General features: G+C 40.9%; 1 long non-coding RNA gene across 1 annotated transcript in view; it reads left to right on the forward strand.

Moving 5' to 3' along the window:
- Positions 1-27,237, forward strand: part of LOC109954918 (uncharacterized) — a 32,324-nt gene that overhangs the window by 2,823 nt on the left and 2,264 nt on the right. The window contains exon 2 of the long non-coding RNA XR_002274198.1: positions 3,358-3,491. This is a non-coding gene — a long non-coding RNA (uncharacterized LOC109954918). The remainder of the gene's footprint in view (positions 1-3,357; positions 3,492-27,237) is intronic.

Below are 27,237 nucleotides of genomic sequence, written 5' to 3' on the forward strand. Positions count from 1 at the left end.
GTGTGTGTGTGTGTGTGTGGTCACTGGTCACAGGTCACTGCTGATCGCATGGCAGAGATAATGGTCCAAACAACCTTGACGAGAGTGGAAGAGGTCTCTCTATTTAATTAGAAACTTTAATATTTCATTCTCTGCTATGCCTCATTAGAGCCTTTCCATCACACTGTCTCAAGCCCATATGCACTACCACAATGTCTTTTTTGTCTCGTTGGCCAGATTTTCTGTTTCAGCACTGAAAATCAAGCTAAAATTCAGAAAAAGAAATAGAGAGTTTTTCTTTATTTCTTCACAGTTTGTCAGTTGTCAAATGCTTTAGTTTTTCCCTTCCTGTTATACCAAACTGATCTGCTGAAGTGTTAACGGGGTTACATCAACAGTGAGTTGTGCTTTCATTAGAAATATGAAAGGGTGAGAAGGAAAAGCAGGCATCCATTCTAGAGAGTTTTAGCATTTTAGAAAAGTAGAGATAGTAAGATGAGAGACTTGACGGACTGCTACGACACACAGCGTGAGGGTCATGATGTGACAGGAGGATCAGTATGCATCAGCAGGCTTCTTATCAGTTGCTGCTACAGTAGCTTGTCTAAATAGTGAGAAAGCAGAATTGGTGACAGTCCGCACAGAGAAATGGAAAATGCAGCAGGCTTGTTTATAAGCCTACCACATTTCTTGTTCTTTTTGTTTTGACCTTTTTTTTTCTGAACAATGCACAGATGCCAAAACATTAGCGAGAAAACTGGGACAACTCCACAACATGATATTTATCAGACATAACTTTTATTTTCTTGAAAGACACAGTTAAATGGAAATTCACCTGGAGTTGCGCAAACTGATACAAGTTGATACTGTTCCAACATTTGTGCTGTATCCTGGTTTTTCATGAATCCACTTCATAAATGTAGAGAAAAGAAGAGAATAAAGAGAGACTGGAGTGGGTTACTGTGTCTTCTGGTTAGTTCTGAAACCAGTCCGAGGTTAAGCAGAACACTCCCATACACACAGTATATCTCTTACTAGCTAACCTACAGCCATCATCTCCGCTGTTGGGACATTGACTGTTTGGGGCAATCAAATGGCCCAGTGGCGCATGAATGACTGAAGGTGAAGATTTTGCTTTGCTTCCTTTCTGAACACAATGTCAGAATTGCGTTGTCACAGAATTTCCCCTTAACTTCTTTAATGTGTGGGTGTGTCACCCAGTTAAAGACTTCCACCAGCTCTGTTAAGAATGGCTTACTGGAGAATGTTTTACTAACATGCATTCATTGTACCATTTTTAAGCAATTCTCAAATACTGTCTCAATAACAGATATGGTACAGCTCAAGCGGCACTGGAAACAAAGGCACCATAGCATTAGTGCTAGCCTAGCAAACCCCTCTTGCTGGTTGTTTCATCGAGAGCCTCCTGCAGTAAAACAGATGAAAAAAACGTTGGCAGTAGTTTAAAATTTGCCAGTCGTGGTGCATAGAGCAATACTTGGAGACTTAAACTCACAACTATCAACTGCTGGTTGGTCACTGTTGTCTCCTCACACAGTAACAGTTCGGGTATTCCACTCAGCTCACAGACTCATAACCATTTCCGCCATAGGACCAATAATATCTCATCCATTCGCTCTGCTTTTTATCTTTTGTCTGGCATCACAAGGTGCTCAACCCTGGTTAGAGGAGTGAAGGCTTTTCCCAATCACTGTCTGTGGTCCCAGAGGCCCCCTGGCCCTGGTAACAGGGGGCGAGAATGTGATGACAGGACACTTTTAAAGACAGATTCAGGATTTCAAGTTGGTCTTAAAACAATACTGACATGCTTACAAAGTGGCACTATGCTGTAAAAAAAAGGGGTGGTGCAAAATACACAACCCTTGTTCTGTGTAAGAATGCAGTCCATAGTTCACCTGAGGCTCAAATTCAGCTGTCCCACTAAACTAAGTTACCGTCTATTTAAGACTACATTCCAGTACAGTAGTTCCTTACTGAACTGTGGCGGAGGGATACGTTCTAGTAGCGGCATGTACGTTTGTCGTTATACTGGTGTTTACTTCTCAAGTTCAAAATAACTTGAAAGTGAGTTTGCAGATTTCATAGCTGAAGTATTTTTGCATTTTGTGGTTTTGGGACACCAGTAAAACCTGCTCCTGGGTCTGGATTATATTGTGCGTGTGTGACATCTCAGAATTGCTTTTTCTCCTGTTTATTCCTGCCTCATCTGCATCTTATAAGAAGTAGAACTGGTTTGTGTCTATGTTTATTCAGGGTGTTAGAAAGAACTGATGGGCAAAACCATTCCACAGATTTCACCTGAGAGATCCCAACAGAGCCAATCTGGACCACAGTGTGACAGTCAGCAGTTCACCAACAGTGTAAGAGTGACAGCGGCTCAGCTTTATAGAAACAAATGTTAGTAGGTTCCAACCCATCTCCCAGGGGTGTTGCATGACACCCAAGGGAGGCAGCTGTATTGATTATGCATTTATGTGAGTAAAAAGCCGGTTCCAGTAACAGCACTGACACACAACTACTCCACGAACTACTATCCTGGGACACACAGAAAAGAAATTTGTCTTAAATAGACTGTAGCTTTGAAAAGTACTGACTGAAATTTGCTCAGTCGGACAGCTGAAGCTTCATTTGAACCTCAGATGAACAAAGAACTTTGTAGTGCATTTTTGCTAAAAACAAGGGCTGTGTATTTTGTCTCCCATTTAACCTTCAGGGTCAGAGTAGGCTGACCACTAAGACATATTCTCAAGACCAAGACCAAGTTGAAAAATCCCAAACATGCCCTTTAAAGGTGATTCTGTTCAAGGGCATGTCACTGTGTCACTGACAACACTTTAATCCTGGTCAAGGTTTCTAACTGGCCACTGTTAACACACTCCCTGCCACACTTCCTCACAGTGCACACTGTGTGTACTGCATATGAATGAATTTATATTATATATTAGCTTATAATGAATTGAAAGTGACCAAAATATAATTGTTGGATTAAAATTGAATATTACAAAAAGACTATTCCTAGTAAATAAAAGTACAAGAAATATTATAAACCAGTATTTTAATTGCTTGTGTATAGGTTTGTATTATTTTTTGCATGTGTGCATGTGAAAGTGTTTTTGACTCTGACAGTGTGTGTGTGTTTATGTGCATGTGTGTGGTACATAATATGTTTGTATGTAAGTAGGCATAGAGGGGGGCATAAAATATGCAGGATAATTACTAGGAAGAGGTTGGGATGCAGATGAAAGGCCTCGTATTGATTCTTGAAAGGACCTGACAGCTCGCCTGAATGTTTTATTTCCTCTGCATTGTTTGTTTTGCATATAAAGGATTCCATTTTCTTGTGAATTTTGATTGCAGTAAAGGCGGTGGACCCTGTGCCTGCTGTGGAGAAGGACAAGAGCAGTGTTAACTGTTTAAAGACAGCAAAAGGATGTGGGATGCATGTGACCCATGCAGCGGGCCCTCTACCTATGCAACCATCCACAACCGGGGTGAGATGACAGACATGCTGAAATGTATAAAAATAGCCAGAAATAAAAAAAATAATAATAATTTGTAAGGATGTGCAAGTAGAGACACCTGATTCCTACATGTTCCCTGCTAAGAAGCTGCTCGGTTTTCTGCCATTACATATGTTAATCGAGCACAGACTCTCGGGACAAACACATATGCACACATTTAGGTAATGAAAAGTCAAGCGTGAAAATATGGATCTGGATCTGGGCAGCCCACCATGAGTGCTGGAATGCAGCACCGTGTAGCGTCCCAGCCCTATGTAAACAGCTCGTGCACGTGTGTGCATGCCTCCCTCCTCTAAAGCTGCTTTCAATTTCCCTCTGGTGCCCATTTCTCCTCATTCAGGCCTTTGTTCTGCCAGCTACCACAGATGCAATCCCACCACAGGATTTTGTACACAAACCCAGCATCTGGATCCCCTGCCTGTAGCCCGCTGCTCTCACAGTTCATCTGTCCTCAACATGATGCTGGACAGAAACACACTGAGCTTTAGATAAATCTTATACTTATGTAAAAATTATTTTCATGTACTGTCACATTTGAAGAAATGATTCATCAAATTTTGTTTAATTGAATTCAGATTTTTTTTAATTGGCCACTATCATTTATAAACAATACCATCTTTTTTTTTTTTTTTACCTACAATTACAGCTACAAAAATAAAGTTAATGGGTCACTTTACCAGAATCACAATAAAAAAAAATAAGATTTACCCCTAGACATGACTAGTTTACCCCTAATTTGACTTTCCCAGGTTTGGAGATCTCAACCACAGAGACTTTGTTGCCACCTCATTACAATTAAGGTGAATGGAAATGTATTTATATTTCAATTAAATTTCACATGCCTTTTTAGAAACAATGTCCCAGTTAGTTCATTTAATCCACTTAAGACACCAAACTGTGAAAACAATTTTGCCCCTAGTAGTTAACAACTGTGGCCAATTTTACTCATAAGCTTAGATTTAAAGCGAATGTAAAGTTCCACCTTTATGTTAAAACATTAAACAGTTGCCCATTCAGTTCCATTTGGTTGTTAGCCCCTTTAAAGTATTGCTAAATTGCAGTAAATCATATATATTTAAGAGCACGAACATCACAAAAATTCAATAAATTGTGGTTTTATTGATGTTCAGTCCTCCCATACTTCCTAATCATTTCCAGATTGAATTTACAGGCACTTGTATGATAATAAATATACAGTAATGTCTTGATCATTAAAGGCAATTCTCCCTTTGCTTGCTCAGGGGTGAATGTCAGAGTCAGTCACTGCGCACTGCCTCTAGAGCCACTTCAGTATTTTTTTCAAGGAGGCTTCAGAGAGTAGATGCTCACCAGTACTGGAGCACATACATGGTTTTTCTAGGTGAAGGATTTTCTTTTTATACACCGGCCCATGCTGCTGCCTCATCATCTATGTATCAGTGAATGCAAGTGTAATACCCGTTGTTCTCAGAGGAACAGACCTTCAGTCCCACACTGAGGCTGTTACTAAACCAGGCTTGTTACGTACCTCTTGAAAACTTAAGGACTTTTCCACTGATGTAGACAAATGAGTGATTAATTTCATATTTAAATTTAAATTTGTTCAGTGGGTTTGAGTCTAAGAAATTTGTTTAAAATGTTTCATTTTTACTCCAAATATATTTAGGAATTAAATGAAGCAACACTTTCAGCAACTGAGGGAATAAAACAACTCAGCGAGAAGTGAGCCGAGGGACAACACGGCATCTCTCAGAACACCGGTGTGTGACATACCCTCTACTGAGCTGCCTGAAGGGCACGTGTATCATGTTAATACACAGTTTTTTGTACTTACATGCACTTTCTCGTGTTTCTGCTTCACAGCTCTTAATTGTGCTGCAACCTCTCCTATAGTTAAATTCCTAATACATGCTTAACCAGCAGTTCCACCAACAAAAATGTCACTCCTCATTCCATTGTCACCCCCATTTCAAACCATCACCCCCATCAATGCCATTTTGCTCCTGGGCTGAAAAGCAATTGAAACAATTTTCTTGCAGAGAATTATTGTCCTTAATTGCAATGAAGGGCACGTTTTCCCGTCATTCCTTGGGAGTGTTTTTCTCTCCCTGGGTGAAAATGTAGGCATTGCCACTGAGCGTGGGCTTTCTGAAAGAGGTCATAATTACATCCTTCAGTATGCTCGCCGTCGGCAAGGATTTTACGCCTCATAATTATTAAATGGCAGATTCACTCTGTGTGTGAGTGTATGTCTGCCTGCACGTGCCTGTGTGCGTGTGTGTGTGTGTGTGCTAAAATGCAGGGCGAAGAAAGTTTGAATTTGTTCCCCAATGAAAGTCTAAGGAGAGAGTATTTGTGTATTCTGTGCACACACTCTCCAAAAGTTCTCCCTGGTGAGAGAAGTCTAAAGCAACCCTTTAGTGGCCCTGGCACTGGTTAGTTGTTTCTATCTCACTATCACACTCAGCATTATTGGCTGTCACTGAAGTAAACAACGCACGAACAGTATCAAACCCGTTTATCTGTTCCAGGACAGCAAATTGATTTCAAGTGTATGATATTATTACTGAAGACCAGAATAGAATCCAGAATAGATACATTATTTCATAATTGTTATTGAGTCATTAGTAATTGATATTGGAGATGGTAGGTAATGTGCCATCCTAACAAGATAAGCTCCAGCCTGCTTCAGTTTTCTCTTTCAGCACCATTTCCATATCATAATTATATTGTCTCATTCACAGCTGAGATAACATCCCACTCTACATGCCTAATCTCCCTCCCATCTCTCTGGTGTCTCTGTCCTGGCTCCCTCTCTATCTCAAGATTACAAAATCTTAAAAAAAATTATTTAGCCTTGTATTTTCTTTAATAAAATATGTTATTCTATCAAGACAACCCTCCTCATTTCTGCTGCAGCTCACATTGCTAAAAGACTTTTTAAACAAATTACGCAAGAAAACATAATGCTGATTACCCAAGTCTCAGTAACTGTAAATGCAGTCAATTAATGATACAAAGCAGGCAATAGTTTCAATGTGATGTTTCTATTAGTAAAAAGATCTAAAACTCAGTATGAGATAATACGGTATGTTATTGAGGCATTATTTTACCAAAGACGAGTAATTTAGAGCCTTATAAAGTGTCAGATTTGAACTCAGCATCCCTCCATTCCCTGCACCCCTCCTTTGGTGAAGTAATGCTGAGATGATAATTGATTGGCACTCATTGCAAGTCCACTCCTCACTTCACTCCATTCACTCCCACAGGAATTCATTATGCGAAAAGACCAGTGAGGTGCAATGGAATATTTTACTTGCCAATAACCAACAGGGGAGTAAACAATTAGACTTCACCATCATATCCCAACTGCTGCTAATTGTTTAATCCCACATATAGATACATATACTGTATATATATTTGATGTAAATATGTATACAAAAAGACAGTTCCCATGCACACTGCCAATTATTGTTGTGTCATATAGCTGTTGTATAGCATCCACTGCCTGTACTTACATGTTCTACAGTGAGAGCTATTGGAATTAATTAGAAAAAAAAGCTCCATTTCATTGTTGAGGATGAGTGCAGCTTACAGATGTGCTGGTGGAAAGCAACATCTGAGTTTTTCAACGAATCAGTGAGTTTAGTAAACTTAGTAAAATCAATGAACATTGCTTCCAGTGTCAAGTAATTATAACATTGGTTACCCATACAATCTCAGTGGCTTCTTCAAATCTTTTTCAAGAGAAATCTGTGTATAAGAAAAAAATGCAATACAGCAAAAGCAGAGGTTAAGCTTTTACATTAATAAAGCAAAGAAAAACCAACACAGTTAACATGAGAGTTGCAATTAAGAATTCTTTTCATTATTAACTCTGCTGCTGAAACTCGATATTCAATTTACAATTATACCATTTATTTACAGAATACATAAAACACACATTAGACACACAAATGTAATAGAGAAATTAGTTCCTCATAAAAAGAACAAATGCAACAAGTGACATTCAGAAAGCATAGATTTGCATGCCTGTCCACAGTAATGCCAGATTTCAGAAATCTTTCTACCACTAATACCACATCTTGTGCATTAGCACATCAACGGGCCAGCAATTGCAGGTCCATACATGGTCAGGTAAATAGTGATTTCTTTACCCGTCTTGAACTTATTAACTCTTTACACCTTCCAGTATGTCAACTGTAAATCAGCTTGATGAATCTGAAGGTTGTCCTGAAGTGATGTGAAGGTGAGGTCACTGTGTGTGTCATGGCTATAATATAATGATGGCACTCCATGTTACAAGTTAAGTCCTTGAGATGCGCTAGTTTACCTGCAAACAGAGAACAACTGAGTCAATTGAAAATAATAAAATAAGTGTGACTCGGGGGAAAACCAAACATGCTCCTGCAGCAAATCAAAACTTTCCATCTCTTCTGCAGAGCGGCTGTCGAAAACACCCTGTTTAGTCTTGTTCTATTTCTTCACAAACATGCATTTTCTGGTGAAAAGGAGGAATCAAGACTTTTCAGTTGTCTAGCTGGAAACAGACACCTGAGCTGGAAAGTGGGAGAGAAGTTGAGCTGTTAGATCTCAGTAGCATACACTCCCTGGGGAAAGCCACAGCTCAGGGTACTCATCCTACACCGCTGTGGAGCTAGCTTAAAATACTGTTGTCACATAGCGATCACAGGCTTTCACTGATGGTACACAAATAGTCCCCTTGCGAAGCTCTTGAAAGCCCATTAGACGTCACCACGCACGGTGCCGAAGATGCCAGCACTAAGTGCTCCTGATGCCGAAGGGAAAGCATGAAGACAGACCTGATGCTACACAATCCCTGTTTTTCTCCTTCCATCTGAATCTGTTTGTTGACTTTTCAGCTCATTTTATGTGGCAAATATCTAAGAGAGTGGCAGCAAATCAGATCAGGGTGTAACATTTCTTCATGTTCACAGTGTGAAACAGATGTTCAGTTGGTGAAAGCACAGTTCTCATGTGTTTCACTGTTTGCTCCCTGGTAGCTTTTCAGAGGGCAACACTGCAGAGTTGAATATGATCTGGTAGATGCAGAGGTCAAGCATGACCACTGACCTCAGGGAGGAAGCTGCTGTGAAGTTCTACATAAAAGGAAACAACCATTTATACATGTTCTTGGTGAGTCTTTTAAACAGTGTGTGAAAGCTAAATAGTGCCATCTGGTGACTTACAAGAATCAGGTGGAAAACCCAGAAGACTGTTCAAGTGATGATGTAAAGTAATCATCATCAACAGTATTTACTGGTAAACATCAAACAAACGACACAAATAACTCAGTGCTACAGTTTTTATCATTTATAAATCTGCAATTTTAGTAAGTAAGAAATCCAGTATTTGAATTTAAAACGGGTGCTGTATCTAGTTAACACAGGTTTCATATATTCTGCCCTCATCTTTTAAGCTATGAATGTTACAATGACTTTTTGAAACACAAGTTTAACAGTTCTAAAACTGAGCACCAGTGCAAGTTGCCAGGTTAAGTAGGAAAAGAATAAGCAATAAGAAGCAGAGGTGAAAATGTGAGAAACTGGAGTACAGAGCAAGCAGGGAGGTGCAGGGGATAAATGGAGAGCAGATTTACAGGTTTTAGAGAGGAGCAAGCCTAAAGGGAAGGAAACTGTGCTTACAGCAAAGGATCGGCCCAGCCAGCGCCTCTAATTGCACTTCGTTATTTCATATTGATTTAATTAGCAGCCATCTTGCCTTATGTGCTCAGGGTTACGGTACAACTTCAAATAAAATGTGCCAAAAGATGCATACTGTCCACTCAGAGACACAAATAGATATGCATTTCAACCACAGTTAACAAAGCCAGTCTGAACGAACGGTGGGTCACAGAGTTGCACAGACCTGGAGTCAAAGTTCTTGTTTGCTCTTTCAGAAAGTTAGTGTGCCATAAACATTATTTAAATAGAAAGTGTCTGAAAGGATGCTTCCTGTTTTTCATGCTGCTGCAGTTGTAGAGTCAATGTCATGGAGCTTTTAAATATAATTATGGGCTTCTTTTTACAAACATATGCAAAGTGCATGACTGTCAGATGAATATGGCAGCTCATGAACAAATATATGAAAATGTGCTTTAGCAAAAATACTCTCTAACGTCAGAAGGTGAATACATTAAAATAATTGTGTCAATGGGCTCTGTTGTGCTGTTCTCCCATTACAGTGACCTCTTTGCTGACCATACTGACTTCAGTGTTTACTTCAGAGCTTGAAAAAAACGCAGACGCACAAAAGAGCACTATTAACACAGTGAATGGGTTACACAGAGGCAAGGGACCTACGGAGAAAAACAACAGTTGTGCGCAATGGTGAGAGACAGAAATAGGGAGGACAAGGTGTGAGTGTGTGAAGATGGGATGATATTGACAGCTGAGCGGGCGCTGTTGGATAAATGGAGGATTGTTTTGAAGTTAAGTTAGCGCGCTCCTAAGAGTTGTGAAAAATTCTGTGCCCATCAGATGTAGTTCCAAAGGTGGAGGAGTAAGTTGACAGCAGAGAGGGATACTGTAGAAACTTTAATGATCTAGGCAGATTTGCATACAGTCATATAGCTTTACTACAGTATGTCCCTTCCCCAACCCGCTCTCCTTCCCATTATAGAAATCTGTATCATATTATGGACAACAACTGAAGAGAGATATTTTAATCAGAAGGAGATGTTCCGGGGGGGAAGTTAGAAATATGTATTATACATCTAAAAGTTGGAAAACTCTGTTATTAATTTTAATACTTGCTAAATATCTTAAAGATGAACTTTACTTATCAAACAGAGCAGCCAACAGAAGAGTGATCTTACAAAAGAACCCAAATGTGTTTCATATCCACAGACTTTCCTGATTGTCACAGCCTTTTGAACACCCTCCTCGCTGACTCTTTGACACAGCCCCTTTGAAGACTCAAATAAAAGGGTGGAATGAATGAACAGTTCAAATCAGTAACAGAGTTAAAGGGGGTTAGCTTGACTTCACCTCACTGCTTTTCATCCAGCAAACATGTCTTTTGACAGCTCTGTCCTCTACTGACTCATCCACCAAAACCAAACCTGCGACCCCCTCCTGTAGTCTCTGCCCTCTGACCTCTCTGACTTACCTGACTGCTGCGTGTTTCAAAAAGAAGCTTTTACCCATATTTCACCTATATTCCTATACATTTTATTCGACTCGTTTCAGAAACTAAAAGAATCTCGCAGCACAAAATCAAGATGTGCAAGATGAAGTGGAGTCTGAATTAAAATAAATCCAAACAGTCCAAGGTTCACAGGGAAAAAAGGGGGAAGTGAGGGAGTGGAGACAGCAAATAAAAAACAGCACCAGTTAGCAGAGAGTGCAGCATGGAGTGGAAAGCCCCAGCAGCAATCTGCTGCCACTTAGAGTGAAAGCAGTCCAGGTTCAGTCGCTACAGCCAGAGACACCCAGACAATTTCAGCACTTGAAATTGTTAAACAAATAACAGTTGTTTAGAAAAGACCGGGGATATATGGTTCCCTTCTTTACTGTGCATTCTTTCTCCCCGAGTCTTTACATTTTCTCCACTTTCTCCATTTTTCTCCACTTGGCATAACTTCTCCTGGAGTGTGTTCCTGTCTTCTTTCTCTCTCTGCTGGGTTGGCACACTGAGCCAGAGATGGATGGATGGACTTGGCAGGCACACATAGCCAGCCTGGTAATGTGAGAAAATTTGGTGCCAATGCAGAGATGGTACAGATGGACATGACATGTTGCTGTTTTCTGTTTCCGTCTAATATTTCTATATTCTTTCCATGTCTATCTTCTCACATGTGTTTAAACACATCCTGGGATGGATCTCACAGGGGTCTTTGCTCATAGGCTGAGAATTGGCCATTAGGGTATATGTTCAAAGGACAAATCATCAACGGCTAATTAACAATTATTAACTGTTCTGCTGTGAAAGAAGACAAATTATCATAAATTACTGCCTAATTAAAATGTGATTGCTGGCTCAATAGTTATAAATCATTAATTTTTAACACCCTTATCACATGCGGACGGAACTAATTCAACAAAAGGTCTATTAGACAAAAATGAATCCACTGGTTTCTTTCAACACACACACACCTCTCTTTCAGCTCCTCTTTCTTCCACTGCCGTCATTAGCAATAATTACTCTATGTAACACACTGGCTTTATCCATACATATTAAAGAACAATTAAACCACAGCCTAATTGCATTAAGTGAAGTCTTGTGTGGCGCTGCCCAGTCTTTAACTCCCTACACACAATTAGTGCTTAGAGATGTATGGGTCCACTGAGCAACCAACCGAGGAAGTGCAGTAAAGCAACTAAAATACCATGATGGAAGAAGTTTGATCCTTTAAAATAGTAGCAATATCACAGTTAAATGTATAAGCTCTGCCTTTAAAGTCCCTCTTCGTTAAAGGTACAGAAGTATCATCACCTCAGTGTACAGTTAGAATACCTTTTATGAAATCAAATCCCCCTTTGCACGATTAACATTTTTTCTGCCATTGACATTTAATGTATTTTCATTACAGGACTTTACATTATTAGTGCCAGAGTCCATCATTTCATTCCCATGATTCAATTTGCCTACCTACTCACAAGATTTTCATAGAAATGATGCACACATGTAATCCAGCAGTGTTTCTCATTTAAACTATACTCACTGCATAATATCATCTCTTTTAATGCCATTTCAGAGCTGCGGCCAGCTAAACTGCTTTTAATACACACAAAACATTTTCATCTGCTGATGGTTCACATTAAAAGCATTTGACTTGCAAAACATGGGGTGACTTTTATTGTGAAGCAGCCACAGGAAAAGCAATGATTTTCTCATTGTGGTTTGGCCAGACCACTGCTGTTTGTTGACAGAGCGCCAACAAGACAACAGTCATTTTTAGCATTTATTATAAGCAGACCATTTTTACAGTTTTACAAAGTAGTAATAGTACAAGGAGGCACAGCCAGAATAAGCTATTAGATGATTTAAAGTATCAAAAGTAAATGTTTTCTGCAGAAAAATAGCCTGATTGGATTGTTAAGTCTAGTGCATTAGTCATTTTGCATCCATTTATCTGGAGTTTGCTTCCATAGTTGCTGTTTTGTGAAACAAAACGCTTTGATTGTGTTGCATTGCATAAAACTTTTTCTCTTTACAAGCCCATTTATCAAAAATTGACAGTTTAACCTCTTGGAGCCTTGAACAGGTATTTGAATGAGGTTTAGAGGGACACCATCTCTGTGAATGAACTTCTAACAACTCAAAGACAAGTTAATCACTGGTTTATTCTTTAATAAAGCACTGGATTATATAAGCTTATCATATTTTTTATGTAAAATTTTAATCTGTAAAGTAACTAAAAGCTTGACAATCATAATCTCCCTCCTCTCCTCCACCACTTAGGCACTGTGTATTTGTTATTGCAGGGCTCCTGTTTGTAGGATTTTTCTGTGTGTTTTCCTCTGCTCCTCTCTCTAACAAGCTAGCTCTGGGCCCAGAGAGGTGAACAGAGGTGAGGTTGCGGGGGGAGAGGATTACAGTTTAGGGCTGCTTCCGACTGACATGCAGGTAAATGGGTAAATGTGCACTCTCATTCATATTCCAGTAACCCAGGCAGAGGCATTTGGCCAGAGCGTGACTGGGGCCAAGATATGAAATATTAAACGGATAAAGTGAAAGGTGGAGCTCCCGGAGGGCCTCTGGACAGTTAAACAGTTCTCTGTGTACATGCATCTTCGCTGGCTGTACACAGCCTTCATACTGGCATCAGCTCTGTGAGAGGCTGGTATCTGAGCAAGCCTGCATTGTGTACTTCAGCCAAGGTCAAGGCACAGCACATCAAGTTAGCATCAAACTGTGCTCTATGATCAGCTCTTATCATCCTAGAGCACTGTCAGTGCTGGACCACGTTCACAGCTCACAAACAAATCAATAACTCTGCGGATTGCATGGCTGGAGAAGAGACTGTGAGCTGGAAAAAAAAAAAAAAAAAAAAGTGAGAGATGGAGCTCTTTCCAGTTTTTTGTTTTGTTTTGTTTGTTTGTTTTTTCAGCCTCACTTGTCAGGATGAAACCCAGCCTGCTGTTTGACTGCAAGCGCGCCAAGCAGGAACTCAAATATATCAGATTTCAATTAACCAGTTCATGAGGGCCATCCACAGAGGTGACCCAGCCCTCATACTCTTCATCCCCTGCTTAGCTGCAGCCTCAGGGAGTAGGTAATGAGATGGCTTTCTATCTGGCTCTCCATCTCCTCTCTCTTTCAAGAGGAAGCCTGGCACTTGGGGCCATGGGGGCCAGTTGACACCCAGGGCAGGTGCTTGGCCCATTTGGCTCTGGCCTGCAGCCTCCAAGCATGTTTGACTTGCATTGGCCACACAGTTTGCCCCTCTGGACTGCTCAAGGGGGGTAGATAATGAATAGTCTGAATGCAGGTGTGTGTGTGTGTGTGTATAAGTGTATGTGTGTGCATGAAACATAAAAAGGTAATAAATATAAAATGGCTTTAGCCTTTCATTGAGGGACATTACCACTTTCATTGGCTTCTTATAGCATGATTTTTCTAAATCATGCAGTTAAAACTCATAATAGAATTTCAGGTGGATATTTGACAATAGCAGAAGATTTCTCTATCACATCTGTCACTGGGAAAGACAAGAGACTCATGGTTCACCGCTCAATCACTTGAGCGCAATTTGTATGCTGATTCAGTCACAGAAAAGGAAAACAAAACAAGGTACAGAAAAATGAGTCACTTATTCAGAAAATAAGAAAAGCTACTGCGGTTATTTAGGCTTGTACCAGCAGATGTATAGTTACCCCATGTTACCTGCTATTGGCTGTGAGCTGCTGGTAGATGGAGATCTTGTTGAGATGTCCATTGCAGCAGTCCCATTGGGATGTACAGAAATTACCTGACACTCAGAGAATTTTGAGGGCCAAGGCTTAGTAACCTGTAGAAATGAGGGTTAGGATAAGAGAGAGAGAGAGATGAAAGAATTCAGATGCCACTGAAGACACTTTTTGTGTGTGTTTTATTTTATTTTTGTGCTAAGATGATATAATGTTGAGTTTTTTTTTACTGGTTTGGTTTAGACTAGAATTCAGCTTTAGTCTGACACCAGTGGGGAAAAAAAACAACTTGCCCAGAGTATTTCTGAGCTATGCCAACAACATTCATAACCAGAGTGGGGCAGAGAGTTGGGAGGATGCAACAGTGCATCCGTCACCAAGAGGAATGGCGGTGTCATCACCAACTGTGGTGTGGAATCACAGGCAGTCGCTCTAAGATTCATTTCTTTACGGAGGCACTTTTTACATTCTGCTGAGTAGCCCTGGAAAAATAAAAACTAAATCTTACCTGCCACTATTACACTTTGCTGCACTATAACACTGTCCAGCATCAGGGCACTTTGTATGTAGTGAACAGAACCATTGAAATTCTACATATTACTTTGATGCTGCCTGCATCATGCATGAGAAATGAAAAGGCTGCTTGTGTCTTCATAGACTTCTGTGGTGGTGGTGTGTGTGTGTGTGTGTGTGTGTATGTATGTGCTCATATGTGGTGGAGAATAATAGGAATGAGAAGGTTTCGTTGTGGCTGCACAGCAGCCGTTTCAGAAAATCGAATGCCTGAACAGTTCGTAATGAGGCAGACAACAGAGACTCAGCCAGACCCAGAAGATTTGAAGGGCAGACGGAGGAGAGAAGGGGGGCAGCTGAAGGGATGACAAAGGGGGAATAAAATTATTGAATTAGTCAGACAGTAATAGAGGAAAGAGATGAATATAATGTGAACATGCACATGGGGAGGAAGGAGCAGGTTATGACCCAAAATATGAAATGATGCTAAACAATATCACACTAACAGCATAGAGAAAAGATGCAGAGGATTGACTTGGTAGGTGAAAGTTTGCATTTGCATTATTTATCAGAGGGAGAGGTGTCTAATAGGGAAAACCATATATGGCCCAATTTTCATTTATCTGAATCAGAGGAAGAAGGGATGGAAACGAGAGGAGAGCTGCAGGAGAAGTGGATGTGTGGCTCATTAACATGCTGTTGAGCCTCTAAGTGCCACAGCTCACTCACCATTTTTCCAGCCTCACACATGCTGTCACACTTCCAAAGGAATTTAAGTTATCAATGACAAAATAACATCGGATATTAACAGCAGCTGCTCAAGCTGGGCAATGAAATTGTTGGGGCGTAGCTTCTCCTGCAGTTACTAGACAATAAACAACGGCAAGGATATAGTTTTATACTGTCAATGATATAAAAAATACATCATTGAAAGTATTAAAAATATAAATATTATGTAGGAAATAAATGCACACTGTATTTACTGTGTCAATACCAATATTGCTTGTAACAGTAAAATAGGTCCATTATATTGGACAAACTGTTTATTGGATGCAGCATCGACAGTGCAGCTGTGTACCCATCACACATAGCATGCTCTTCATTATACTACTGTAACTGCAGGATTTTGCTACTTGCCAAGATGAGTGTTATTTTTAGGTTTTTAATCATCATTAATTAAGAAGATTATATTTGACTCACTACCTCCCTTGAAGAAATTTAGGATAGAAGGACCACCAAAAGAACAGGGTTGTTCCAGGCCAACTAAACACACAAAGTGAACATTCCACTTAACATGTTAAACAAAATTTGTTAGAGGTAAAATGTACTGATTAGCGATGTATCTATGGTGACTATCAAAAAGCTGAAGAAAACAGAAAAATATCAGTGAAAACTATTCCAAAGGTCAGGAGTAAAAGTATAAAATGCTTGACCAATAGAAGGTGTGAGTGTATGAAGGTGCACAAACAACACAAAACTGAAAATACTTTACAAAGTTTCAATACCTCAGACCTGCACATAAATGCCTGTAAATGTGTATAGTTACTTCTGACTACTATTTCTACTTCTTCATGTTAATGGCCGAACACCTGAAAACCACTGCGAATGTCTGAAAGCAGGGAGGCGCAGCTGGAAGTGTATTGTGATACTTCCTGTCTTCCATCTCTCCGAGAGCCTGGCTCTCCAGTATTCCGGAGTGATGCAGTGTCGGATTGTCGCTTCCTCTGATCTGCAGTCACACGGCGGATTCCCAGGGAGCATGTCACCGAGGGCGGGGGGAGAGGGGGCTCAAATGCTCTGCTCGTTACTCTAAACGCTGCCTAATTAATAATGTATCAGAGAGGACGCGCTGAGAAACAGCAGGACTCCTCTGCTTGTCACAAGCAATGATGCACACACGCACACATTTGAGGAGAGGCTCCACCCCACCCCTCTTCTAAGCAAGCCCCCACCCAAATCTCCTCTTAATATTCAGATATAGAAGCAGGAGAGAGGGGAGGAGGAAACAGGCACCATGCTCTGAATACATGTGTAAAGTCCATTGTTGAGAAATCCACCATGCTGCCAAGTCATCCATCCTACATATAAACTGCACATACGAAGCAACAAACAGGAGCTGAGCACAACTCGATTCTTTAGGGCTTTGTTTTGGCTGCATTCATTTTCATATGTGAAACTTTATGTTAAACTGAGCTGGTGTAGGGAGAGGTGGGCGAGGTGACGGGGGCTAGTTTTTCCAGACTTCTCTGACACACACTCAAACACATACCCACCCACACACATATCCAACCTAACCTGGATGTAGCGTGGCCCCCAGGGAGCGATGACAGGTGACACTGTGCTGGTGTTGCGGTAATGGCTCCTCCTGTCCAGTTGAGTCTCTCGGGTCTGTACCACACAAACACTTGAGACCTTAAAAACAACCACACACATCTATTTTAAAGTTCTTTTTACTTTTTTCCGCACCTTATTATCCAAAAGCTGTCAAGCCAGCTGTCATTGGTTGTCATTGTTGAAGACTGTTTGGATTTTAATAGTCGTACTTTGTCTACAGGTATATATTTTTAAATAAAGACAAAGCTACAATAAGTGTTGGCTCCGATGAAGGAATATCAGTCATTAAAGTGTCCAATCAGTGTTGCACAACTAAATCTCTCGCTCTTATATTCATATATACATTCTGATACTGATAAACATGCACTGCTTCTGCCTCTTCCTCTGTCTTCTTCTTTCCCTCTCCACCTCACATTTGATTTATTTGCTTCTTTGTTTGTGCTTGTCATATGGAGAGATGTAAATTTAGCCACCCCAAGGGAGAGCATCCTCGCCAGTAGCACAAAAAAGGCTGGAAAAAAAATTCTGAATAACATAAGCCACAAAAAGTGAGGGGGGTGTGAGGAAAAAGTAAAAGAGGGATTGTGGTTTGAGAGATGGGGAGGGGGGAGAACAAGAGAGGGAGGTTGGAGATGCGCAGGACTCTGTAAACAGTCGACGCGGGGGCTGGAAAATTAACGCTGCATAAATTGTGTGAAACATGTCCTATTTTCTCTCCCTTTTTTCTTCTGCACCCTCTTTTAAAAGGGTTCAGGATGCAGGGTTGTCAGATGAATGCCAGACAGGCATTTTCTGACTTCGTTTGATCCCGGCTCATTCTTTTAAAAACACGTCCCAGTGACAGAGGGGAGGCAGAAAGCAGGTCGCAATGTGTGTGTGTGTGTGTGTGTGTGTGTGTGTGTGTGAGTGAGGTGCTGGTGGTGAGCGAGGAGGAAAAGGAGAGACAAGCAGACAGGAGACACATGTAGACAGTCTTTCACAGTTATCACACCCTCATTGACACTGCCTTTATAGTACCTGCAACCAGCACCTGTCGCTGGGAGAGCTGCAGGGATTCTGTGTCTGATAACTGTGTCAGCACCTCAGCACATATGATCTGTGCACACCGTCACTGTGGTGTTACTGTGTGGGGACAGGGACATATAGTTAATTAATTAGTGAACTCAAAGAGATATTAAGGTGTAATAATCTGCCTAAAGAACAATGGGTGGAGGTTTTTAAGTGCATTAAAATCACACAGGTGTTTTCCTTTTGCCCTTCTGCATGAAAAAATGATATTTTTGAGGCCATTCTGTCTTCGACAGCGATGCTAACTTCTTTCCTCCCCCGGCTGCTGCTATCGACGTCACCCTTTGTGTCAAACTACATGCCCCTCTGCTTGCTTCACCAGCTAATGAATTCCAAACAGATTTAAGAAAAGGAAAAAAGCAGGGCACTTCTCATTGCTCTCTCTCTTTCTCTCGATCACAACAACAACACCATTTCCATTTATAATTTCAATTGTTAATTTGCATGAGAAAAATTAGTTGGGTGACATGTGTGATGTGTACCCCCTACCCCCACCCCTTCTTTTCTGCTTAATTTTCCCACTAATTATAAGCAGCAATGGCACATTATTTCCATAAATAATTGTTGTTCCTTCTGTTCACTCATATTTTTCCTCCCTTCTTTTTTTGTCAGATTTGTTTTGGCATTTGTCGTCCGCGGGGGCAATTGTCCTCCGAGAACATTTTCACATCTCTCCTGACTGAAATATCTTGGCTCTTGAGTTTCTTTGCCTGATGTTTGTTGTGGAGTTTTGCTGTCCTTTGTTCAATAAATAGATTCATCCTACATTTTTACTTTCCCTCAAAACTTCAAAACTCCCTCAAATAAATATGTCAGCTGTGAACCCATTTTTACAATTTTTTATTTGAAGACGGCTCACTCTCCCACTGACTTTACAGAGAAGGTTATGGTATAAGGGACCGAACAGAGACCTCAGCTGTAAGCTGCAGTCAGGATAGTTTTATTTATCATCACCATTTTGCCATATTGTTCCTGTGAGCGTATTAGGTTTCACTTTTAAAGAGCAGGGTAATAATGTCAGTAAACTGCCCAACTGCTGCTCAGGGAGCAGTTCCTAGTTCACAGTTCATAAAGACCAGAACAATCAGATTTATGCAGGCCACATTTTACATGTAATGTGCCCTACCACACATAAAACCTGATAATTAATATAGATGTAAAAATTGTTTGCAGCAGCTCAGTTAAATATGCTTTTGTTTCCTGTTTGTTGATAGAACCTGTTCATTAATTAACCCTCAAAAAAATGTTTAATGTGCTTTTGTGTCAACTTAGGAACAATTTAGGAAGCTGAAAGATGGAATTTCCCAAAAGTGGCTCTCTGCGGAGCTTTTCATCATCAGCTGTATAGAGAAACACAAAATATGATACTGTGAGTGAGGAGAAAATCAGACTCATATTGAGTCTTTGTAATTTCTTGAGCGACATTATTTACACAGTAAATTACTCTGGCTAAAGGCAGGGGGCAAGCGGCCAACAAGAGTAGATACAGGAACATAGCTCACAGGCCCTTAATCTAAGACAGGTCTGGTGGTATGGTCACAAACACAGAGCGGGTTGTGTATTTGTAGAGCTGACAGAAACAGAAATGAGAGGAAAGAGCACAGATATACAGAGTTGCCAGCCGAGGCAAAGGGGTATGGTTGGAAACCTAGGTCCACCCAGAGAAGGTTGGCTATAGGGTTTTGTTGGCAGAGCCGTCTTGTTTCTGTTTTAACTGAACTGGGTATAAGAAGGCGGAAAGCAAGTAGTGAACTGGCTGAAGCTGTAACCAGTTCCACTGACTGGTTGTGAGGTAGAAGAAATTTGAGTGCACAAGTTGTAGTGTGTGTTTTAACTCAAGTGTATGGTGTGTTGTGATGGGAGAAGGGAGGGCTTTCAAAGACTTAACCCAGTTGAGTCAATTGCTTCGGAAAACAGCATACTGTTCGAGCATTTGAATCATCCCACGCCGGTGATGCCTGCTGGCCAAAAATGTGTTAATATAAAGGACAGACCCAATATACTGCATGATGCTTCAACTATCCAGAAGGCCGCGGGGGGACTAGCCTGCTTGGTTGTTGGCCTGGTGGGTTGTGCGGCATGCTATCTAGCCTGACATAGAGTCAGCTGGCTGTAATCAGTTAGCATGATGGTAGCTGGTGACACTGTACCATTAAACAAAAGTGAATATATAACCAGTGTGTTGAGTGGGGGCACAGTTAAAAGAGGTGGTGGTTCTGGGACATTGGACCAGCAGTTATTGAGAAGGTGCCCACCTAACTTGCCTGCACCCTCCCACACAAATTCATTTTGACACCAGGTCAAGGGCCATTATTCTTTCATAGTGGCTATTGGTGAGACTTAGTACTATAATAAAGTGATGGTGGTGCACAACTGAGCGGGCCTGGCACCATGATAATGCAGCCTAAGAAGCCAGTTGAGCCACTTCCCCTGAGCAAATACAATGCAGATATAAGTCCAAGGCATGCCACCAAGTCTTTGCTTCAGTGAAGATAGGATTCATGGTGCACTAGGTCAGCAAGTGGTAATTTTCTGATATAACTGGTATCTATGAGTAGGACTAGAGGAGCTAGATGTGTAGCCATAATGGCTGGACTACAGAGCAGGCCATGGCATCCAAATGAAACAGCCTATCAAACCAATAAGGCCAGCCATGGCAGGTATACGTGGATATGGGGCTGGACCAAGCCACTGAGTGTTTACTCTTTGTTTGGGTGAGGGCAGGAGTTAAAAGCAGCTCTAATAGTATGTTAGGTCACGCTTAACGTACTGTAGGCGATGGGTCCCAACACGTTTGTGACAGCAAGGCCTGATACCCACTGCAGGGCCCAGTGATGGGTCAAAATATTATTGATGAGTGAAGACATAGAAATGTTCACCCAACTTTGGCACATTAACCACCCTTGATGTAAACATTCTGTAAAGGATATTAAATGTTGTCACAGTCATCAAATCCTACACAAGGACCAAAACCGGTAAGATAGGTTTGTCTCTCAGTACTTTCCAACTTCCCCAAACTTGACACTCAGCTGCAAACCCAGTGGAATCATTTAAAGTTGTAAATCTTTACAAATATACAGTTAATAGTCATTTCCTAAATCATCTTGACATTCTACATGCTATCAAATATTACTCAAACAGAGGTTCAGTAAAATGTCCGTTTTTTTGGGAATAACTTTTAGTAGATTATTAATATTTTGTGCTTCAGTGAGTATTTAAAGCAGCCGAATGCTAAATGTGGGTTTGACTCAGTTATGAGTTTTTATTAGTCTCTGAATAACAATAGAGTGCCATGGCACAGAGGAGTAAACAATATCAGACTTTGGCTACACAGCCAATACTTGTTAGTAGTTTAGTGCTAGTTCTGAAACTAGAAAAAATTTAAACATATGCAGCCTCACTCTTAAGTGCAATTAAGGAAAATCATTACACGCTCATACTGAAGGTTTGTATAATTCCTGATTTTGTTCTTTTCCCCCAACATTATGCCGAGCTCTGATGTGAAAGCTCAGTCTGTTCTCAGTAACAAAGGGGGCAAAAAGTCACCAAGGAGAGAGGGCTGTGTGCGGGATACACATTTTTAATTGAGGGGAGGAAAATGTGCATCAGTAGTGTTGAGAGGGGCAGAGGGCGATCTTCAGAGGCCAATTAATTTGGAATACAAAGCAGCAGTGCAATCTGCTCAGGTTTCTGTGCGAGTGCATGGCCGGCTCACACCGGCCTGCTCTCTGAGGCATCCTAGATCAAATTAATTTAAACACTCCTCTGCCTCCCCTCCAGCTCGCTGAGTACTACCACCACCTCCCTGCCACACACTTTCACTGCCCCTACCCCCATTATTGCAACTCTGAACTCTCTACAGAAAAATCACCCCCCCATGGAGCAAATTCATACCATTACTCCACACAAAATCGATAGATACAGTACTTTATTAATCCCCAAGAGGAAATTCAGGTCCCTACACACATATCTTTTTCTCTCCATCCCAGCTTCTCACAGAGACTTTCAACTCAGTCAAAAATAGCAAGACTTTCCTCCTCAGTCTGCTGTCTGTGCGCCCAGCAGAGAGAGGCACAAAAAATGGCCAGAGCACAACCATTCCTTCTCGGATTTGGTCCACTAACTCTCTGTAGAGACACACAAAGGGAATCAGACCACAGTGCACTCCTGTTTTACCTGCTAGCACTAAAAGTTCTTAATTCTTTTAATGTTTTCACAGCAGAGAAAGGTAAAGGGTGAAATGACAGGTCAAAATGTAAGATGTGAAGACTTTGTGGATTCAGTCTATAGCTGGTTTAAAAGTAGATTTTGTATTTGTATGCACTGTCTTAGTGTTTCGGGAGTCTTTACATACTAGTACTTCCACAGCTCCTACTGGGATCCTGCACAGACCTTCTCAAACTCATGATGAATGCTGTGCACTCCTGAGGATGAAGGTCTGAATAAGAATGGGACGAAAAGGAAAATCATGATATATGTCTGTGCTGATGAAGGCCTGAGAAAAAGCAAAGAGATAAGGAATGCTTACAAAGAGGAGAAACCTAATTGTAGAGGAGAAACAGGGTTGCAGAATTGCGCTTCTCTGTGAGATGGTTAATTTATAACAGCGGTGGTGGGGATAACGTGACAGGTCGAGTAATGGTAAGGAATAGTCTGATAGATTCCTTTGTCTCTCAGGTCAGGCATCCATTCACGTCACTCAGTTCTCTCTTCCATCTTCTTTTTCTCACTCTCCCTTTTTTTTACTCTCTCATCCTTAGCAGGCACACTTGTATCCACAACCCTTGCAGAAGTAATCAATCTTAATCATGGTACGAATGAAGTATTTGCCTTGGCTCAGCCAGGGAGCAGCATCTCTGGGCTGGGTCAAGTCGTGCCCTGTTTACACTGAAGCCCAGGAGGTCTTTTACCTCAGGAATACCAGGCAGGCTGAAAAAATGATACACATTATGATTCTGTTACACCCTGTTTTTATTTTTTATTTTTACCTCCATTTTTATTCATGGTAAATCTGACAACAAATCCTCTGTCTCCTGTTGAAGTCAACCTATCTCACTCGGTCACCCTTTATCTCACTGTCTCTCTGTGTCTTGCTCATCCTCTCTCGCCCTCCCTCTTTCTGCCACCTCTCTCTATCTGTGCCTCATTGCCAATGCAGGGAGCATAGCTGCAGCCATAGACCTCTGCATGGAAACACCCAGCAGACAAGAAAAATGACGGCCAGCGCAATCTCATTTTCTGAGGGGCTGCAAGTCAGGCAGGAAATGGCTATTATTCCATCGACACTGTCGGTATTAAGTTATTTCCTTCTCTAAATACGAGAATGTTCATGAATATCTATTGAGTTCCAGGTGCGAGAGCTGGAGGTTTTGTCGCCACACACTCGGATGATTGCAACCCTATATTCTGCCCGGTGCACTCTCACTTCTGAGATTGAAGTGAAAGACAATGGTAGTGGAAATTGGCTAATAAATCCAGAGGAGGCAAAGGGCTGTTTGAGCAATACTGCTAGTTCATGCATGCTTTTTAAGAAGCATAAAGCCCTCCTGGCTTTCCTCAACCTTATGCTTTTCTAGGAGGAGGTGACCTGGCTAAATTGCTAAATCTCCCTCGCGAGGCCCACGTGATGTTCTTAACAGCTTTGCTTATGTTGGTAGAAATACAGCTTAGCAGCGTGGTCAGAGGGATGCCACGCCATATCGGCATAAACACAGCATTTATATATCTAAGGAAGGATATCGTGCATTTTTGCTGACAAGTGTGCTAGAAACAGTGAGACCGAGAGTGCAGCGTGAAAAGAGAAGAAGCTCATGACAGACCCACGGGCCATTTACATTTGTTCCTTATGTGCTGTTGGCTGTGTGGTTTGTTTATCATGAATCAGAGCCATATACTGTAGCTGCCAGTCATGAGCATGAGCTGGCGGCAGTAGTGGAGTGGGGTGGTTGTGGTGCAGAGAAGGGGGGCAGGTGAGCAAAGAGATGGGTAAGGCTGTAGGATGATGACCGGGCAACCAGTCAAGGATTTGAGTGACCAGTTACCTCCCACTGAACAGCAAGACAGAAGGCATGCCAGCAGAAAAACCACGAGGGCTGTGGAGCTCTGCTTACATGTGTCCAGTCAGAGGCAGTCCTTCGTGGAGAGGAGACGGGAGCAGAATTGATTGTACGTGGTAGACCATAAATGAAGGTATTGATTTTGGGGTTGGAGTCACAGGATGAGGTCTTGAAATAAATTGAAATAAACATATCAATACATCACGTATGTTACACCCCGAGCACATGCATACACTTCCACAGATATATTATGAACCTTGTTTAGCCTCTTAGATGGTTGATTAATGCACCTGGACTGTAAGGGCTTTTATACGCCGATGAATAAAACTGGAAAACTAAGCCATCATTCCTGATTATAATTGTTTTAAGCTTTAGTTTTTGTGACAAATATTACATTTCTGTTATTTTAGGTGAATTAGGATTTACTGACTAAAATGAGAAGATGTTTTAAATCTCTGCAATCTTTTTTGTAACAGGCACTACAGCGCAACATCTGGTCCTTTATGTAGTCACATTATTTTCTGTTTAAAAGTGAGTAAATGTAATGAATGAATTAATGTTATTCTGCCATTTATTATGTGCTTTTTACAGTTCATTTTTGAAATTATTTTTGTTTAGTTTTACAATAGTTTTTATAGTAAAAAGAGTTAAATGAAAAGCAGGCATGAGTGATACCAGTCACTTTTTGAATTTAGCAAATCCATTTCATCTGCATAATAAAAGAATAAAAAGAGCACTATAAAGTGAGCACTCAGGAAAGGTTAAAGCACTTCCATTTTATGGGTCAGAGGGAGACGCTTTAGCTGGAAGGGGGGGGAGAAATGATGTGGCTGGGAGACCAACAGAATCTCAGTGTAAAGACCTAGCAGCCAATTAAGAGAAAGGTCAGATCATAAAGGAGGAAGCAACAAAGGCTCTGCACACAAGGCAACGACATCTCCTCTTTTTCAACTATCTCTCAGTGCACAATCTCTCTGCTGCTCGCAAAATGTCCTTATGTCTTTTATAATGACTATTTGTTTTATGAACCATGTTTCATAGATGATTATTCAGAAGAATAAAAGTTTATGCCCAGCTGCAGGGGAATTTGCAGCCCAGACATGTTCAAGCATTACTGTGTATTGCATCAAACAGAAACTTTCTGAGAAGGAATTAAATCGACATGTTGTGCACTAAAAGCCTGAAAACCCTGAGGATGATCCAAGCTGCTAAAACAAACCAACTGGCGATTTGTAAATTAGCCACCTTTTCTTAAATATTTTAAACCATGGGTCTCCAACTTTATTTCCTCAATTAACAAAATGAATGTGGCTGAGAGCTAATTGTATCTGATTTTACAAGTTAGATTTATTCACATATCCTATCAAAACACTCAAACTGATCCCTTATTTGCCAATATCCAGTACTGTACTGATATCCAAGTTTGTACCAGCAACATCATAAGCTCGCATCGGTCATCACAAAATGTAGGTGATCTGTGTATTTGTGTGTTTTAAATAAATTAAATGGTAGTTTGGGCATGAACACAAAGAACAATGAAGGCAATTAGCACAGGCCAATCTAAAACCCCAACATGGTGTAAAGTGTAATTAATAATTTGGTTAAATCTGAACACCTGCCTGAGGACGAGGGCAATAAATTGACTGGCTTTTGCTCATATTGTATTCTAAGTCATGTTAACCCAGTTCTTCTGCTCTTCACTCCCAACAAAATTCTAACTTACATACTCACGCACCAAATATTTTCTCTGGGGAATACTGCCTGAGAGTGTTTGGGAAAATAATAAATAAATTAACTAAATTTCTTACCTGGGCAATAATGGTAGCAAATCACTGAGTGTTTAGAATGGATCAAAACAGGAACGTTACAGACCAAACAACCAAAGCAAAGATTCTAAAACTCTCCACTGAGCTGAAGGGAATAAAAGAGTTAGTGGATAGTTCTCTGCGGGTTCATTACCGATGCTCTGTTCAACAGGGACAGGTAGTCATGGGAGCTAATGTTAATCTAAGAATATTGATTATAGCTGACTTATAGCATTTATCAATCCTACCCTTCACTAGCTACCCTTCACAAATTTGTCTCCTAGTGACCATAAAAAAATTATTTGACCATATGCAATAAACCCCATCAGACACACAATGAAGCAATGTTTCCATTAATTCAGGGAACATTACAATGACTTATATTTGTTTCTTGGAGACTTACCATAATGACTACTTGCCTAACACCTAACCCTGACCCTAAACTTAAACCAAGTCATCACTTAAAAAGGTATTGATTTATGCTTTAGGGACTTATTTTTTGTGTTTGTAAGGACACTGAGTCCCCACAGTGAGACTGTGTAAACAGAATTACATCCCCACAGCATGAGAAATACTAGGCCACTTATTACACACACACACACACACAAACAACATGAGAATGATTTAAGATGCTCTGCAGTTGGTGAGGTTAACTGTCCCTCTGTAGTTTTGTCATGAATAATACTGAAATGGCTTTAAAAAGGTTTGACATATCATCCTATTCTCACAGTGATTAATGTGTTCATGTATGGACTTATGCATGCATTTCAGGGACCATGTGTATTTCTTGTTTCATCACATCACAGCACATGACCTCCTGTTCCTCCAGAGCCTTTAGCCCAGCCTTTCAGTTGCAGCATCACAGGTTGCTCCATAAAAACATCCCAGCAGCAGGAAACAAGATCATTATGGCTATGAAACAGTCTAATTTCGAAGGGCTTCTGGTCCCTCCTTCCTGCTCCCATAGACACAGCCTTTGCCTTCACCTTAGGACCAGCCAGCCATGGCCTCTGTTCCCTGTCCCATTTACTGAATATAGTTTATGTTTTGTTGAAGTGGTGGCAGGTGGGAGCGGAGGAGCTGGGGG

The sequence above is a fragment of the Monopterus albus genome, unplaced genomic scaffold (genome assembly GCF_001952655.1).
Source record: "Monopterus albus unplaced genomic scaffold, M_albus_1.0 scaffold12.1, whole genome shotgun sequence".
Taxonomy (NCBI): Eukaryota; Metazoa; Chordata; class Actinopteri; order Synbranchiformes; family Synbranchidae; genus Monopterus; species Monopterus albus.